Source organism: Macaca mulatta, chromosome 10 (genome assembly GCF_049350105.2).
Source record: "Macaca mulatta isolate MMU2019108-1 chromosome 10, T2T-MMU8v2.0, whole genome shotgun sequence".
In the NCBI taxonomy this organism is placed as follows: domain Eukaryota; kingdom Metazoa; phylum Chordata; class Mammalia; order Primates; family Cercopithecidae; genus Macaca; species Macaca mulatta.
The window spans coordinates 6,216,027-6,233,570 of record NC_133415.1 but is presented as its reverse complement, the minus strand read 5'-3'; positions in this window follow the sequence as shown (position 1 = coordinate 6,233,570).

The following is a 17,544-nucleotide window of genomic DNA, read 5'->3' as shown; positions in this document are numbered from 1 at the left end:
GTGTTCCATGAACCTACGCTGAGTCAGCAAATGCATGAGTGAGCCAGGATGAGGAGGAGAACCGTGTCACTGCACCACTGTCTGAGGGCTTTGCAAGCCCCTGCTGGCAAGAGGGAAGACAATGACAGAACAGCATGGCCCCGGGGGGACAGGGCCAGCTGTGGGAGAACTGCTGCCCTGGTGGGTATCAGGGGAGACAGTAACTATGGGATCCCTGAGGTCACAGCCCAGCATTTCCCTCCAGGACACCTGGCTTTCCTGGCTGCTGTGGGCCATGGACAGAAATGACAGGACGGGAGTGACAGAGAGCACTGTCGCACTGTCTTTTTTTTTTTTTTTTTTGAGACGGAGTCTCACGCTGTTGCCCAGGCTGGAGTGCAGTGGCGCGATCTCGGCTCACTGCAAGCTCCGCCTCCCGGGTTCACGCCATTCTCCTGCCTCAGCCTCCTGAGTAGCTAGGACTACAGGCGCCCGCCACCGCACCCGGCTAATTTTTTGTATTTTTAGTAGAGACGGGGTTTCACTGTGGTCTCGATCTCCTGACCTTGTGATCCGCCCGCCTCGGCCTCCCAAAGTGCTGGGATTACAGGCTTGAGCCACCGCGCCCGGCCTTTTTTTTTTTTTTTTTTTTTTTTTTGAGACAGAGTCTCGCTCTGTCACCCAGGCTGGAGTGCAGTGGCCGGATCTCAGCTCACTGCAAGCTCCGCCTCCCGGGTTTACGCCATTCTCCTGCCTCAGCCTCCTGAGTAGCTGGGACTACAGGCGCCCGCCACCTCGCCCAGCTAGTTTTTTTGTATTTTTTAGTAGAGACGGGGTTTCACTGTGTTAGCCAGGATGGTCTCGATCTCCTGACCTCAGGTGATCCTCCCACCTCGGCTTCCCAAAGTGCTGGGATTACAGGCATGAGCCACTGCACCCGGCCCCAAAGCCCCTCTTCCTATAGCCCCCACTTCCCCTGGTGCTGCCCCCACCTTTGCCCTTCCTCCCTCTATCCTAGACCTGGTGATTCCCAGGCAGCTTCAGTCAGCACCTACAAGTGAGGACGAGCACATTCTTGCTGCTTCTTTTTGTTTTGTTTTTTGAGACAGGGTCTCACTCTATTGCCCAGGCTGAAGTGCAATGGCGTGATCACGGCTCACTGCAGCCTCAACCTGCCGGGCTCAAGCAATCCTCCCAGCTCAGCTTCCCAAGTAGCTGGAACCACAGGCACGTGCCACCATGCCCGGCTAATTTTTGTATTTTTTTGTGGAGATGGGGTCTTGCTTTGTTGCCCAGGCTGGTCTTGAACTCCTGGGCTCAAGTGATTCACCTGCCTTGGCCTCCCAAAGTGCTGGGATTATAGGCCTGAGCCACCTTGCTCGGCTACATTCTTGCTTCTTAAAGAGACAGTGCTCTTAAGTGCTCTTAAAGAGACAGTCAAGACCAGCCTGGCCAACATAGTGAAACCCTGTCTCTACTAAAAATACAAAAGTTAGCCGGGTGTGGTGGCAGGCCCCTGTAATCCTACCTACTTGGGAGGTTGAGGCAGAGGAATCGCTCTGGCTGAGCCTGAGGCTTTTGTGAGCCTCAGAGAGGAGGAAGTTCACACTGACTGGTCCATGGGAGGACACGGATGGGCCCAGAAAAGGCAACACAAGTTCGCACTCCAGTCCACAGCACTGGCAGCCTGGCCCTCAGCCTTCAGGGCCTCCCTGGCCGGAAGGTGGGTCTCACTGGGGACTCACCTCCTTCTGTCCAGAAACCTGTCTGCCTCCTGCTGCCATTCATGGCGCCCAGACTGTAGGTACCAAGGGGGGGCGTCTGCAGGCCAGTGCCAGGCTGCCCTCAGTTCCTCCTCAGCTTCACTTCTATGCTCATCAGTGCCCCAAATCTGGAGGGGGCTGAGACAGCAGGAGGCTGGCATGTCAGCACTGCCCCGAATGTGGGCACACCTGGCTGGGCTGTGACGGCACCCAGGCTCGGCCCCAACTTTGCCCCAAGATCAGAGCAGGCGCCGACAGCAAGGAGAAGCCAGGCAGTGGGAGCAGGCATTTCCAAGCCTGTGAGGGCAGGGGGGCTTTCCAGGGTCCCCAAGAGTGCAGGGATGCCTGGGTCCGCAGCCGCAGTCAGGGCAGGTGCAGCTACGCGGGAAGTGGGGCAGGGCTTCAGCCCACTCCATGGAGCGGGAGGCCCGGGTCTGCAGCTGCAGTTTGGGCAGCTGCAGCTGTGCACAGGACAGGGCAGGGCTCCAGCCCGCTCCTTGGAGCGGGAGGCCTGGGTCTGCAACTGCAGTTTGGGCGGCTGCAGCTGCACCTGGGAGGGTTCCCACCTGCTCCTGGGCTCCAAGAGGACAGGGATAATTGGGTCCGCAGCCGTGTCTTGGGCAGCTGCAGCAGCACCCAGGGATCTGCTGTCCCAACTCAGAATGGGAGGGGCTCCTGCCTGTCCCCAGCTCCTGCCAGTTCCATGGAACATGCAGCCCCAGCCATACCTCCCTGCTGTAGCTGGTGTGACGGCAGCAGCCACTCCAGATGGCCTACCACTGCCATCACTGAGACAGGTGTGTGTACAGAGGTCCGTTTTATTCAGGCTGGTGAAGGAAGGCTTCTCAGTGGAGGTGGCCCTTGGGCTTCCTCCAGATGCTCTGGAGTCCTCAGTGTCTGACTCTGGCAAGTCTTTCTGAAGAACAAGCAAAGCTCTTTCTCTTGCCCCCACCAAAACATTTCCAAGGGACTCTTCAGAAGATAGTCAATCTGCACAGCTTGGCCGGGCGCGGTGGCTCAAGCCTGTAATCCCAGCACTTTGGGAGGCCGAGACGGGCGGATCACGAGGTCAGGAGATCGAGACCATCCTGGCTAACACGGTGAAACTCCATCTCTACTTAAAAAAATACAAAAAACTAGCTGGGTGTGGTGGCGGGCGCCTGTAGTCCCAGCTACTCGGGAGGCTGAGGCAGGAGAATGGTGTGAACCTGGGAGGCGGAGCTTGCAGTGAGCTGAGATCCGGCCACTGCACTCCAGCCTGGGCGACAGAGCGAGACTCCGTCTAAAAAAAAAAAAAAAAATCTGCACAGCTCCGCTGGGGCCTGGGTGGTTGGGGCAGAGATCTTATCCAACTTCACAAGTGAGATTCTGCAGGGTCTAGTGACTCACTGGAGGTCACCCAGCTGATAAGAAGAGGAACCGGAACTTAAACCTCAGGGCTTCCACCCAGGGCTCCTTCTTCTGCTCCACAAACTCAGCCCAAGCCTTGAGAGCAGCAAATGCGTCAAGGGCCAGGACTGTAGCCTGGAGCCGCCCCACGAGGGTGTGGGAACTGAGGGAGGGGTGGCGTGGTGCAAGTGGAGGAGGGAAGCCCCTATTTTTCCGGAATCCCACACCCTGGGATCCCAGGGCAAGGCTGGCCAGGGCTGACCTTCCTTCTCACTGTAGCATTTGCTCACAGGGCCAAGGATTGCTCTGATGACGGACTGCAGGCAGAGTGAGTGGCCGGCAGGAGCCACGTGCTTCCGGGGCCTCCTGCGGCCACCCCTGCCTCCGCACTCCCTCTACAGTCCACCTCGACACAGCAGCCCGGGCCACAGTCAGATCATGCCATTCCTGTTCTCATCTCACACAGAGTAAAACCTCAGTTCTCATCTCCGCCTGCAAGTCCCTGTATGATCCAGTGCCTGCTGATCTCACCAAGCTCTCCTGGAACCAAATCAGCAGAACAATGCCATGGCAGGGGCCTCCCTCTCAGAGGAGGAGGCATTGACAGGAGATCAGCTCAGGGCAGACGGTTCTAGACCAGGACAGAGCTGTAACTGAGGCCTGAGGCAGCAGGTGCCTAGCCAGGGGCCAGCAAGGAGGTCTGAGTGCTGGAGGTCAATGTTAGAAAACAGTTGGGGCCCAGACCAGGCAGCCCATGAATGGGTTTTTCTTTGGTCCACAGTATATTACAAAATGGACCCACACACATATAGCTAAATGATTTTTTTTTTTTTTTTTTTTTTTTTTTTTGACAGAGTCTCTTGCTCTGTTGCCCAGGCTGGAGTGTAATGGTGCGACCTCGGCTCACTGCGACCTCGGCTCACTGCAACCTCTGCCTTTCGGGTTCAAGTGATTCCCCTGCCTCAGCCTCCTGAGTAGCTGGGACTAAAGGCCCCCTGCCACCACACCTGGCTCATTTTTGTATTTTTAGTAGAGACAGGGTTTCACCACGTTGGCCAATCTGGTCTTGAACTCTCGACCTCAAGTGATACACCTGTCTTGGCCTCCCAAAGTGTTGGGATTACAGGCATGAGCCACCGTGCCTGACCAAATTAACTGATTTTTGACCAAAGTGATGAAGCAATTCAGTGGGGAAAGAAAAGTGTTTCCACAAAGAGTGTTGGATCAACTGGATGTCCATATTAAAAAAAAAAAAAAGAACTTCTGCACTTACCTCATACTACATACAAAAATTAATTTGGGGCCAGGCGCAGTGGCTCATGCCTGTAATCCCAACACTTTGGGAGGCTGAGGCAGGTGGATCACGAGTCAGGAGTTTGAGAATAGCCTGACCAACATGGTGAAACCCTATCTTTACTAAACATACAAAAATTAGCCGGGTGTGGTGGTGCTCACCTGTAATCCCAGCTACTCAGGGGGTTGAGGCAGGAGAATGGCTTGAACGCGGGAGGTGGAGGTTGCAGTGAGCCGAGATCACACCACTGTACTCCAGCCTGGGTGACAGAGCAATACTCCGTCTCAAAATAAATAAATAAATAAATCTGAAGGAGTCTAGAAAATGGATCACAGACCTAAATGGAAGAATTAAAACTGTGAAACTTTTACATGAAAACGGCAGAAAATCTTAGTAACCTTCAGTTAGACAGAGGTTTCTGAAATAGCACACAAAAAGCACAAACTATAAAAGGAATAATTGATAAATCCAAATTAAAAATTGTTGGTTTTTGCAAAGCATACATCCAACAAAGGACTTGTATCTAGAACAGTTTCTCAGCCTTTTTCCATTCCCTTCCTCATCCAAGGAATATTTTTAGACAATCCTTCCCAATCACCCCCATGAAAATTGAATACACAGGCACCCGTTTATGTATTGGAGCTTAGTGTGCTTTGTACATAAAGAGCACAGTTTTTTTCATTTCACAAGAACCAATTTTTTCCCATTGGGGGCAATTTTGCCTCCACTGAAAATGCATCATCAGGCCAGGCACAGTGGTACATGCCTGTTGTAATCCCAGCAGTTTTGGAGGCAGAAGCAGGCAGATCACTTGAGCCCAGGAGTTCAAGACCAATCTGGACAACGTGGCGAAATCCCGTATCTACAAAAAAGTACAAAAACTAGCCGGGTGTGGTGGTGCATGCCTATGGCCCCAGCTACCCAGGAGGCTGTGATAGGAAGATCACCTGAGTCCCGAAGGTCGAGGTTGCAATGAGCCACTGCACTCTAGCCTGGGCAACAGAATGAGACCCTGTCAAAAAGAAGAGGAGGAGGAGGAGGAGGAGGAGGAGGAGGAGGAGGAGGAAGAAGAAGAAGAAGAAAAGAGGAGGAAGAAGAAATATGATCTAGAATATAAAAAGAACTCTTACTGGTAAACAACGACAACTCATTTTTTTTTTTTTTTTTTTTTTTTTTAGTGGGCAAAAGATTTGAATAAACTTTTCACCAAATAAGGTAAACAGATGACAGACATGAAAAGAAGTTCAGAACCATGAGTTCCGGCCGGGCTCAGTGGTTCACACCTGTAATCCCAGCACTTTGGGAGGCCGATGACGGGGGGTCACGAGGTCAGGAGTTTAAGACCAGCCCAGCCAACATGGTGAAACCCCATCTTTACTAAAAATACAAAAATTAGCCTGGCGTGATGGTGCACGCCTGTAATCCCAGCTGCTCGGGAGGTTGAGGCAGGAGAATCGCTTGAACCCAGGAGGCAGAGGTTGCTGAGAGTCAAGATCACGCCACTGCACTCCAGCCTGGGTGACAGAACAAGACTGTTTCAACAACAACAACAACAAACCATGAGTCCCAGTTGGGTGTGGTAGCTCACGCCTGTAATCTCAGCAGTTTCGGAGGCTGAGGTGGGTGGATCACCTGAGTTCAGGAGTTCAAAACCAGCCCGGCCAACATGGAGAAATCCCGTGTCTACTAAAAATACAAAATTAGCTGGGTGTGGTGGTGCATGCCTATAATCCCAGCTACTCAGGAGGCTGAGGCAGGAGAATCGCTTGAACCTGGGAGACGGAGGTTGCAGTGAGCCAAGATCGTGCCATTGCACTCCAGCCTGGGCAACAAGAACGATACTCCGTCTCAAAAAAAAAAAAAAAAGTCACTAGGGAATGAGATGTTACAATAAGACACCACTATACACATACTAGAACGGCCAAAATGAAGAAGACTGAACATACCAAGTGTTGGCGAGGATGTGGAGGAACTGGAATTCTCACGCGCTGCTGGTGGGAATGTAAATGGACATCCACTGAAAAACAATTTGGCAGTTTCCTTAAAAAGTTGAACACATACCTGCCACATGGCCCAGCCATTGTGCTCTTAGGTATTTACCCAACTGAAATGAGAGCACATGTCCACATGGAGACTTGAACAGGAAGGTTCATAGCAGCTTTAGAGCTAACTTTTTTTTTTTTTTTTTTGAGACGGAGTCTCACTCTGTCACCCAGGCTGGAGTGCAGTGGTACAATCTCGGCTCACCAAGCTCCGTCTCCCGGGTTCACGCCATTCTCCTGCTTCAGCCTCCCGAGTAGCTGGGACTACAGGTGCCCGCCACCACGCCTGGCTAATTTTTTATATTTTTAGTAGAGATGGGGTTTCACCGTGTTAGCCAGGATGGTCTCGATCTCTCGACCTCGTGATCCACTCGCCTCAGCCTCCCAAAGTGCTGGGATTACAGGTGTGAGCCACCGCGCCTGGCCTAGAGCTAACATTTTAAAAGTGCTCATCAACAGGTGAATGGATCAGCTAACTGCATATCCAGTTGCATATCCTACAATTGAATACTACTCGGCAATAAAAAGGAATGAACTATTAATGTCATCTAAGAAAATGGATGAACCTCAAAATAGTTATACTGAGTAAAAGAAGCCAGGCCAAAAAAGAACACGTTATGATTCCACTTACATGAAATTCTGAAAATTGCAATCTCATCTATAATGGCAGAAGCAGACCAGTGGTTGCTTGGGGGTGGGACGGGAGTAGGGTGGAGGAGAGGGGAGGGGGGATGAAGAGGGAATGGATTACAAAGGGACAGGGGCACAATATTTTTTTTCTTTTTCTTTCTTTTCTTTCCTTTTTTTTTTTTTTTTTTTGAGCCTGTCACCCAGGCTGGAGTGCAGTGGTACGATATCGGCTCACTGCAACCTCTGCCTCCTGGATTCAAGTGATTCTCCTGCCTCAGTCTCCCAAGTAGCTGGGACTACAGGTACATACCATCACACCAGCTAATTTTTGTATTTTTAGTAGAGACGGGGTTTCGCTATGTTGGCCAGGCTGGTTTCAAACTCCTGACCTCAGGTGATCCACCTGCCTCAGCCTCCCAAAGTGCTGGGATTACAGGCATGAGCCACCACACCCAGCCAGGGGCACACTTTTGGGAGTGATGGAAATGGTCATTATCTTACTGTGGTGATGGATTCACAGAATATACATCTATATGTCAAAACTCATCAAATTGTATACTTCAAATATGTGTGACTTATTTTATTATTTTATTTTGAGACAAGGTCTTGCTTTGCCATCCAGGCTGGAGTGCAGTGGCACTATCACAGCTCACTGTAGCCTTGAACTCCAGGGCTCAAGCAATCTTCCTGCCTTAGCCTCCTCAGTAGGTGGGATTACAGGCACGCACCACCACACCCAGCTAATCTTTTATTTTTATAGAGATGAGGTCTCACTATGTTGCCCAGGCTGGTCTTTTTTTTTTTTTTTTTTTTGAGACGGAGTCCCGCTGTGTCGCCCAGGGTGGAGTGCAGTGGCCAGATCTCAGCTCACTGCAAGCTCCGCCTCCCGGGTTCACGCCATTCTCCTGCCTCAGCCTCCCGAGTAGCCGGGACTACAGGCGCCTGCCACCTCGCCCGGCTAGTTTTTTGTATTATTATTTAGTAGAGACGGGGTTTCACCGTGTTAGCCAGGATGGTCTCGAACTCCTGACCTCGTGATCCGCCCGTCTCGGCCTCCCAAAGTGCTGGGATTACAGGCTTGAGCCACCGCGCCCGGCCGCCCAGGCTGGTCTTGAACTCCTGGGCTCAAATGATCCTCCTGCCCCTGTCCACACATGATCCTTCCCTCTGCCGCACACAGAGGAAGGACCCGGAGCAAGAGGATCTGCGGGGGGCTGAGTGGAGGAGCCTAGGAGAGAGGAGGCCCGAGGCAGGGGGTGGAGGGGACAAGGTGCATGCCCTGCCACTGCTGGGCTTCCCGTCCCCCTCTCCCTCCCCGCCAGCCTGCAGCCTTCCAACCTCTGCCCCTGCCCCTCCGCTCAGACCTTCCCCCAGCTCCAAAACCTTCCTGGGCTGCCAGGCCCCGCCCCGTCGCCCCCCATCCTCCACCCCCTGCCCCTTGCTGACCTCATCACCCAGCCCTCGCCCCTCCCTCCTCCTGACAGCCGCTGGTGCGGTTCCCTCTGCCTGAAAGATCTTCCCAGTCTCCCCAACCTCCCTGTGTCCCCCGCACAGACACCCCCTTCTGGTGAGGCCACCGATGCAAGCCCCGCCTCCATCCCTTCACCCCTCAACCGCCCCCATCCCCCCTCGCCCGCTCCATCTTCTGCCGTCGTCTCTCCCAGCACAAGAGAGCGCGGCGGGTTTGCTGGCTGCGTCCCCGCTGAAAGGCGACCCCGGGAGCACAGGCTTCTGCCCTGTCCTGATGTCCCCAGCAACGCCGGGCCCGCAGCAGTGCTCGCTGGGTTTTTGTTGCACCTTTGAGAGGGAAAGGAGCTCGGTGTCCCCTGCAGCCCCTGGAAGTGAGGCGAAGAGGAGGCCAGGATGGAGCTGGGTGGGCACCCGCCGTGTGGTCGTCCCCGGATCGTGGAGGACGCGGGCCCTGAGCGCTAGTCCCTGGGCGGGACCCTCCCTCCATTATAAAAATAATAATAAAGCAAAAGCATCTCGCGACTGTGCTGCTATAAAGGCAAATGTATCGAAATTATACGCGAAAACAATTGCTTCCCCCTGAGAGGGCCTTCTTCTGATGCTAACAGAAATTGGGGGAGTCAGCCTTGCGGTGGGCGCGGCACCGCCCCCTCCCCGGCCAAACCGCCCGCGCTGCGCCGCCAGGGGGCGCCCGACACCAACGCGAGGCTCCCCGCGCCAGCGGGGCGGGGCAAAGATGGGGTGGGGGCGGGGCCTGTGTAAGCGGGGGCGGGGCGGGGGCCTGTGTAGGTGGGGACGGGGGCGGGGCCTGTGTGGGTGTGGGAGGGGGGCGGGGCCTGTGTGGGGCGGGGGCGGGGGCGGGGGCGGGGGCGGGGGCGGGGGCGGGGGCGCGGGAGCGCGACGCCGCGATCCACAGGCAGGACCCTGCTCTCCCGGCCCCGGCCCACCCTTGCGGTCCCGGCTGCACCCAAACCCAACCCCCTGCAATTCTCACCGCTAGGCGTACTGCTTACTGTTCCTTCCACCGGGAACACGGGGCATCCCATACCCGTTCAAGACCCAGTCGAGGCACCACCGCCTCCAGCAAGCCTTCCCGAGCCTCGGGCTGAACCAGGCACCTTCCTTGGGCTCCTACAGGTTCCCTGGCCACACTGTCACTCTGCATTCTTCTCCTAGGACAATAGACAGTGAGTCCCCTGGTCGGGATGGGGCTGGGTCACGATCCTAGAATGAGCACGTGGTGAATGGGTTTCAGGTGAATAAATCTGGGAGCCGGGAGCCCCACGCAGCTTACTCAGATAATCGATGGTGGAAGTCCTGTCCCCCCACCCACCCTTGCTTAGAGCCTGGGACCCCAGATTCTCAGTAAATAACTGGGCTCCCAGGCTCCTGCCCCAGCCTGTCAACCCCCATCTGTAACTTCTGAGGGCTGAAATCTTCCTCCTGCAGAACCTCAGGCTCTGAAGGTGATCCTTAGCGGGCCAGGTGAGCCCAACCTTTGCATCTAACACCCTTCCCTCTGTTCGCAGTATCTGTTACCTTGTTCAGTTGGGGTGGGGGATCGTTTGTGAGACTTGTTTTCAAATTGTGACCAATAATAAAGTATTTAAAGATTTGGGAGGCTGAGGCGGGTGGATCACGAGGTCAGGAGATCGAGACCATCCTGGCTAACACGGTGAAACCCCGTCTCTACTAAAAATACAAATACAAAAATAAAATTAGCCGGGCGTGGTGGCGGGCGCCTGTAGTCCCAGCTACTCGGGAAGCTGAGGCAGGAGAATGGAGTGAACCTGGGAGGTGGAACTTGCAGTGAGCCGGGATCACTCCACTGCACTCCAGCCTGGGCAACAGAGCAAGACTCTGTCTCAAAACAAACAAACAAAAAATTTTTGAAAACCATTTTCTTACGAATAATAGAGAAGATTCCAGTTATCCCTGTAGTAATCTGTCTTACTCATTTGCAACCTTGCAGACTCGGTGGTTTCAAAAAGTCTTGCAAATACTCAGCCTTTCATTCCCCAGGTTCCCGTGCTGGCATCAGGCTCACACATGCACCGGCTGACTAGTTCAGGCACAGACGAAGCGGAGTGCCTGGGTTTAAATTCCAGCTCCACTCTCCATGGCTGTGTGACCTTAGGTAAACTACTCAGCCTCTCTATGCCTCAATTTCTTCACGTGTAAACTGGGATGGTGATGTCAGAGCCACCCCTGGGATTCTCAGGATGATTCAGGAAACTGTCTGTGGTGCACTCAGGAGGGTGTGGGCCACAGAGGAAGCGCTTGGTAGGGGTTAGTAGTGAGCACTGCTATTAGGCCTTCCGGGTCGCTGTCACATGCTCAGGGAAGTGGGGGAGAAAGGAGCGAAGCTTGCCTGGCCCCAGGACGGCACTGCATGAAGCCCCTGAGACCCTCTTTTCTCACACTCCTCTCGTGTAACCCTGGCCGCACGTGGGGACGCACCTGTGTTTGTTCTCTCCCCCATCCTCCTGACTGAGAACTCCTGGAGGGAGGACAGGGCTGAATTGTTGGGGGCAGGGGAGAATGTGGTTGCCCTCCTCTCCTGGGCGAGAACGCTTCACTCTGGGGTGGGAGTCAAGGTCCTGACTTGAGGAAGCGGGAGCTCCGCTTGTCGGCTGAGTGAGTGAATGAATGAATGAATGAATGAATGAATGAATGCATATGCCAGGAGCAGTGTCACACAGTGGCTAAGGACAGGGGCGTCGGCTTCCAACAGCCTCAGATTCAAATTCTGGCTCACCCACTTACAGTCATGGGGACCCTACTACCTGACTGCTCTGTACCCCGTCATCCTCCTCTGCACCGCCCACCTTGTGCCCAATCTCTGGATGTTTGTGTCTGCTTTAAATCCATCCACTGAAGCCCCAGGTGCCTGTATTTGGAGATAGAATCTATAAGGAGGTAGTTAAGGTTCAATGAGGTCACGAGGGTGGGGCCATCATGATGGGATTAGTGCCCTCATTAGAGAGAGCTTGTGCTCTCTCACTCTTTTTTTTTTTTTTTTTCTGATACAAAGTCTCACTGTGTCACCCAGGCTGGACTGCAGTGGTGCAATCTCGGCTCACCACAACCTCTGCTTCCTGGGTTCGAGCAATTCTCCTGCCTCAGCCTCCTAAGTAGCTGGGACTACAGGCATGTGCCACCATGCCTGGCTAATGTTTTTTTGAATTTTTAGTGGAGAAGGGGGTCTCACTATGTTGCCCAGGCTGGTCTTGAACTCCTGAGCTCAAGTGATCCTCCCGCCTCAGCCTCCTAAAGTGCCAGGATTACAGGCATGAGCCACCAAACCCAGTCAAAAACTGAATTTTGAAATTTAATTTTAATTAACGTTAAACACGCACAGTTGTCTAGCGGCTATAGTATGAGCTAGTGCAGGCCTAGAGAAAGGAGAAGCTTGGCCACACAGACTGATTTGAAGGGCAGCGAGAGATCAGCTTCTTCCCAAAAGACACCCCCTGCCCCGCCCCTTGGTGTGCTTCATCCGTCAGTGCGGGTTGTCTGAAGCAAGGTTCCACTAAACAGGCAAATGCCCAGCATTCAGTCACCAAGCGCTTGTGACGTGCACCGCCCCATTTAATCTTCACAATTGGGTATTGTTGTGTCCATTATGTTATTTAATCCTAAGAGCTGATCAACAAGGGAGAGATTGTTATCATTTTCATTTGGTCTTAGCCAAAAGGCCGAGAAGCGATGGTTATCATTTTCGAATGTGGATACAGTGCAGAGAGGCAAAGTGCCCTGCCCAGAACCACAGAGGCAAGTCCTTTGGGTTTAACCTTCATGCCTCCCAGCCTCCCCAGGAAACCGCCTGGGACAGCTGGAGGCATTCACAGCCCATGTGAGCAAGTTTGTTAGGACTTGAAGGCTGGTGGCTGTTAGGGGTTGAGTGCGGACAGGGACATGGAACTAGTTCTGGAGCTGGGGTTTCTGGCAGAATGTTCCAAAAATAGGAACTAGCAGCCAAAGGATAATGTCAGAAACGACCAAGTCAGAAGTGGTCTGTGTCTGAGCTGGGAGAGGCAGCAGAGAGGACTGTGCTTTGATACACATTTGTGTAAATAAGCACGCCTGTTTTGTAGATGGGGAAGCTGGGGCAGACATGGGGCAAAAACACAGGTTTTAAGCCTATCCTGGACAGACATGGTGGCTTATGCTTATAATCCCAACATTTTGGGAGGCCAAGGTGGGAAGCTCGCTTGAAGCTAGGAGTTCAAGACCAGCCTGGGCAATAAAGCAAGACCCCATGGTGTGTGCCTGTAGTCCCAGCTACTCAGGAGACTGAGATGGGAGGATCACTTGAGCCCAGAAGGTTGAGGCTGGGGTGAGCTATGTTTGGGCCACTGCACCCCAACCTGGGTGACAGAGCAAGACCCTGCCTCTAAAAAAATAAAATAGGCCAGCCCTGCTGGGGCCGTGCTGGTGGCTGGACTCTGAGCTTCCCTCTGAGCCTTGGTCTCTCCTCACCAAAACCACTTGGGGGTGGATCTGACTCACATAGAGGCCCCTGCAGCTGGTCTGGCAGTGCCTGGGATGGACCAGGCAGGAGGAGGGTGGGCAACGGTAAAAATACACTGAGGTCCAGAGTCCAGGCTCCTAGTGTGCAGCCATCACTGGGGCCTAGGAGTGCCCACCCGAGCCCTCCATCCACAAGAACTCCTGAAACTGGACTCAGGGTATCACAGCATCCATTCAGTTTTTGGCTGGGTCCAGTGGCTCATGCCTGTAATCCCAGCACTTTGGAAAGCCGAGGTGGGAGGATCACTTGAGCTCAGGAGTTCAAGACCAGCTAGGGCAACATAGTGAGACTCCCTTCTCTACTAAAAGAATGTATCTGGGACAGGTGCAGTGGCTCACGCCTGTAATCCCAGCACTTTGGGAGGCCGAGGCGGGTGGATCACAAGGTCAGGAGATCAAGACCATCCTGGCTAACACAGTGAAACCCCGTCTCTACTAAAAAATTAAAAAAAATTTGCTGGATGTGGGCGGGTGCCTGTAGTCCCAGCTACTTGGGAGGCTGAGGCAGGAGAATGGCGTGAACTCGGGAGGCGGAGCTTGCAGTGAGCCGAAATCGCACCACTGCACTCCAGGCTGGGTGACACAGTGAGACTCCGTCTCAAAAAAAAAAAAAAAAAAGAACATATCCAGAGATCTGGCAGGAGATTCAGGAAAAATCACTGCAGCACTGTAACCCCATTTTCCTCCTCTGTAAAGTGGGGGTGGCATGGATGGTCTCCTTGAGTTGCTACAAGGTTGAAGGGGCACTGCTTGGGAGCTGTGGGGTGCTCCTGCTTCCACCCGGGGCCTGCACGAATCTTCCTGGCTCTGACCCCTGACCCAAGACTGGTTCAGGGTGAAGGGCCAGTGGTCCGCATGGTGGAGGGAGAGAAATTTTGAGCCAACAGACTCTGTTCAGGGGACAGGAAAGGCCTTCATCCCTGCTGGCTTCCAGATCTCCCACATAAGGAGAAATTAATGTTTGATCCAAGCTTCATTCCAGAGACAGATGAACCAGTTTACTGCTGCTGACTGAGAGGACACCCACCCCTGCCATCGCACCTCACTGCCCTTTGGACTTGACACAGGACTTCTCCTGCGCCCCATCGGTCCCATTGTCCCAGGCCCCTGTGCTCAGCATGGAACCGGGCAGCCGGGGTTTGGCCAGGCACGGTGGCTCATGCCCGTAATCCCAGCAGTTTGGGAGGCTGAGGCAGGCGGATCACTTGAGCTTGGGAGTTGGAGACCAGCCTGGTCAACATGGAGAAACCCCATTTCTACTAAAAAATACAAAATTACCCAAGTGTGGTGGTGCATGCTTGTAATCCCAGCTACTCAGGAGGCTGAGGCAGGAGAATCGCTTGAACCCAGGAGGCGGAGGTTGCGGTGAGCCGAGATCGCGCCATTGCACTCCAGCCTGGGCAACAAGAGCGAAACTCCATCTCAAAAAAAAGAGAGAGAGAGAGAGAGAGAGAGAGAGAATTTACTTGTTCATTCATTCATCAAACATTGCTGAGAATGTGCCCTGTGCAGGACACAGCAGGAGGAGGATTTGGGCCAGGCCTTGGAGAACGGGAGACTTCCATGGTGGAATGTGGAGCATGGGCACCCCAGGCAGTGGGCACAGCAAGTATGAAAAGAGCTTCAAGGCAGGGGTGGGGGGCTTTGACTGTCGATACCAGAGTTGGAGGGCACTGCAAAAGTCCTCATCCTTGGAGCCACCAAGGGGCAAGAGAGAGCTGGGTGAGCTTGAGGACCTGTCAGTGTTCAGTGGGGCTGGTGCCAGGGAATGAGGTAAGAGAGGAATGAGGGGAGGTGGAGAGGTTGGTGGAAGCCGACTGGCCACCAGGGCCTTGCACACTGTGGTAGAAAGCGTGGGCTGTTTTTTAAATTTTACTGTTTTATTTTATTTTTTGAGATGAAGTCTCACTCTGTCATCCAGGCTGGAGTGCAGTGGTGCGATCTCGGCTCATTGCAGCCTCCCCGTCCTGGGTTCAAGTGATTCTCCTGCCTCAGCCTCCTGAGTAGCTGGGACTACAGGTGCACGCCACCACGCCTGGCTCATTTTTATATTTTTAGTAGAGATGGGGATTTCAGCATGTTGACCAGGATGGTCTCAATCTCCTGACCTTGTGATCCGCCCGCCTTGGCCTCTCAAAATGCTGGGATTACAGGCGTGAGCCACTGCACCCTACCCAGAGAAACTTTTTAAAAAAAGAAATGTTGGCCGGGCGCGGTGGCTCAAGCCTGTAATCCCAGCACTTTGGGAGGCCGAGACGGGCGAATCACGAGTTCAGGAGATCGAGACCATCCTGGCTAACACGGTGAAACCCCGTCTCTACTAAAATACAAAAAAAAAAAATTAGCCGGGTGAGGTGGCGGGCGCCTGTACTCCCAGCTACTCTGGAGGCTGAGGCAGGAGAATGGCGTGAACCCGGGAGGCGGAGCTTGCAGTGAGCTGAGATCCGGCCACTGCACTCCAGCCTGGGCAACAGAGCCAGACTCCATCTCAAAAAAAAAAAAAAAAAAGAAATGTCACCCTGGCTTCTGGGTGGGGACGAATCAGAGTGACACAGGAACAGGGAGACCCAGTAGGAGGCCGATCTCTGTAGAGGACAGGGTGTGAACACTAGGGTCCCATGGCCTGGGTATAAAACCCACCTACCTACTTCCTGTGTCCTACCTGGAGGACGCTAGGTCTGTCTACCTGTCCATCTCGGCAGGGTCAGGCACTGTGCAGGTGCCGGGGTTACAGCTCACGTTTTAGTGGGCAGTTATTCAACTGCCTTGAACCTCACTTCATCTGAAGGTAATGGAGGTAATAACAGTACCCGCCTGCTAGACCAGATGTGACAAATAATTTGAAATGTGTAAAATGCTTAGCACAGTCCCTGACATGTGGGACCAATTGTTACTGTGTTACTAGTTCAGGCATGAAAGTGTGGAGGGGGCCAGTTGTGTGTGTTAGGGCTCAACCACACCCCCTAAAACTCATCTGTCAAAGTCCTAAGCTTTAGTACCTCAGTAAGTGACTGGATTTGGAGACAGGCTCTTTAAAAGGGTAATTAAGGTAACCTGAGGTCATTAGGGTGGGCCTTAATCCAATATGACTGGTGTCCCTATAACAAGAGGAGGTTAAGGCGGGATGTGGTGGCTCACGCCTGTAATCCCAGCGCTTTGGGAGGCTGAGGCAGGTGGATCACCTGAGGTCAGGAGTTTGAGACCAGACTGGCCAACGTGGAGAAACCCCGTCTCTATTAAATATACAAAAAATTAGCCGGGCATGGTGGCGCACACCTGTAATCCCAGCTACTCAGGAGGCTGAGGCAGGAGAATCGCTTGAACCCAGGAGACAGAGGTTTGGAGTGAGCCGAGATCACACCATTGCACTCTAGCCTGGGCAACTGAGCCAGACTCCTTCTCAAACAAACAAACAAACAAAAAAATAAATCAATAACAAGAGGAGGTTGGTGGGCTGGGTGTGGTAGTTCACACCTGTAATCCTAGCACTTTGGGAGACTGAGGTAGGGGGATTGCGTGAGGTCAGAAGTTCAAGACCAGCCTGGGAAACAAAGTGAGATCCTGTCTCTAGAAAAAATTTAAAAATAAGCCAGGTGGCGGCCAGGTGCAGTGGCTCACACCTGTAATCCCAGCACTTTGGGAGGCTGGGGCAGGTGGACGACGAGGTCAGGAGTTCAAGACCAGCCTGGCCAAGTGGTGAAACCCTGTCTCTACTAAAAAAAAAAAAAAAAAAATTAGTCGGGCTTGGTGGTGGGCACCTGTAATCCCAGATACTCAGGAGGCTGAGGCAGAGAATTGCTTGAACCCAGGAGGTGGAGGTTGCAGTGAGCCAAGATCATGCCACTGCACTCCAGCCTGGTGACAGAGTAAGACTCTGTCTCAAGAGAAAAAAAAAAAAAAAAAAGGCCACATATGGTGACACATGCCTGTGATCCAAGCTATCTGGGAGACTGAGACAGGAGGATCACTTGAGCCCAGAAGCGGGAGGCTGCAGTGAGCTATGATCGTGCCACTGGACTCCAGCCTGGGCAACAGAGAGAGACCCTGTCTCTTAACACACACACACACATACACACACACAAAAGGAGATTAGGACACATACACACACACACACACACACACACACAGGAAAGCCCACGTGAGGACATAGGGAGAAGACTGCCATCTGCAAGCCAGGAAGAGAGGGCTCAGAAAGAACCCTTGACCTTGATTAGCCAGCATCTTGATCTTAGACTTCCAGTCTCTGGAACTGAGAACGTGAATTTCTGTGTAAGCTGCCCCGTCTGCCTTACTCATTACAGCAACCCTAGAACACGAATGCACCATGCCAGGCAGCAGTGGCAGAATCAGAATGGAAGAGGTGGGTTTCAGAGTCACTGGGAAGAGCCGTGTGCCCAGCACACAGTAGGCACGCAACAAACACCTGTTGAGTAAGTTTGGATTC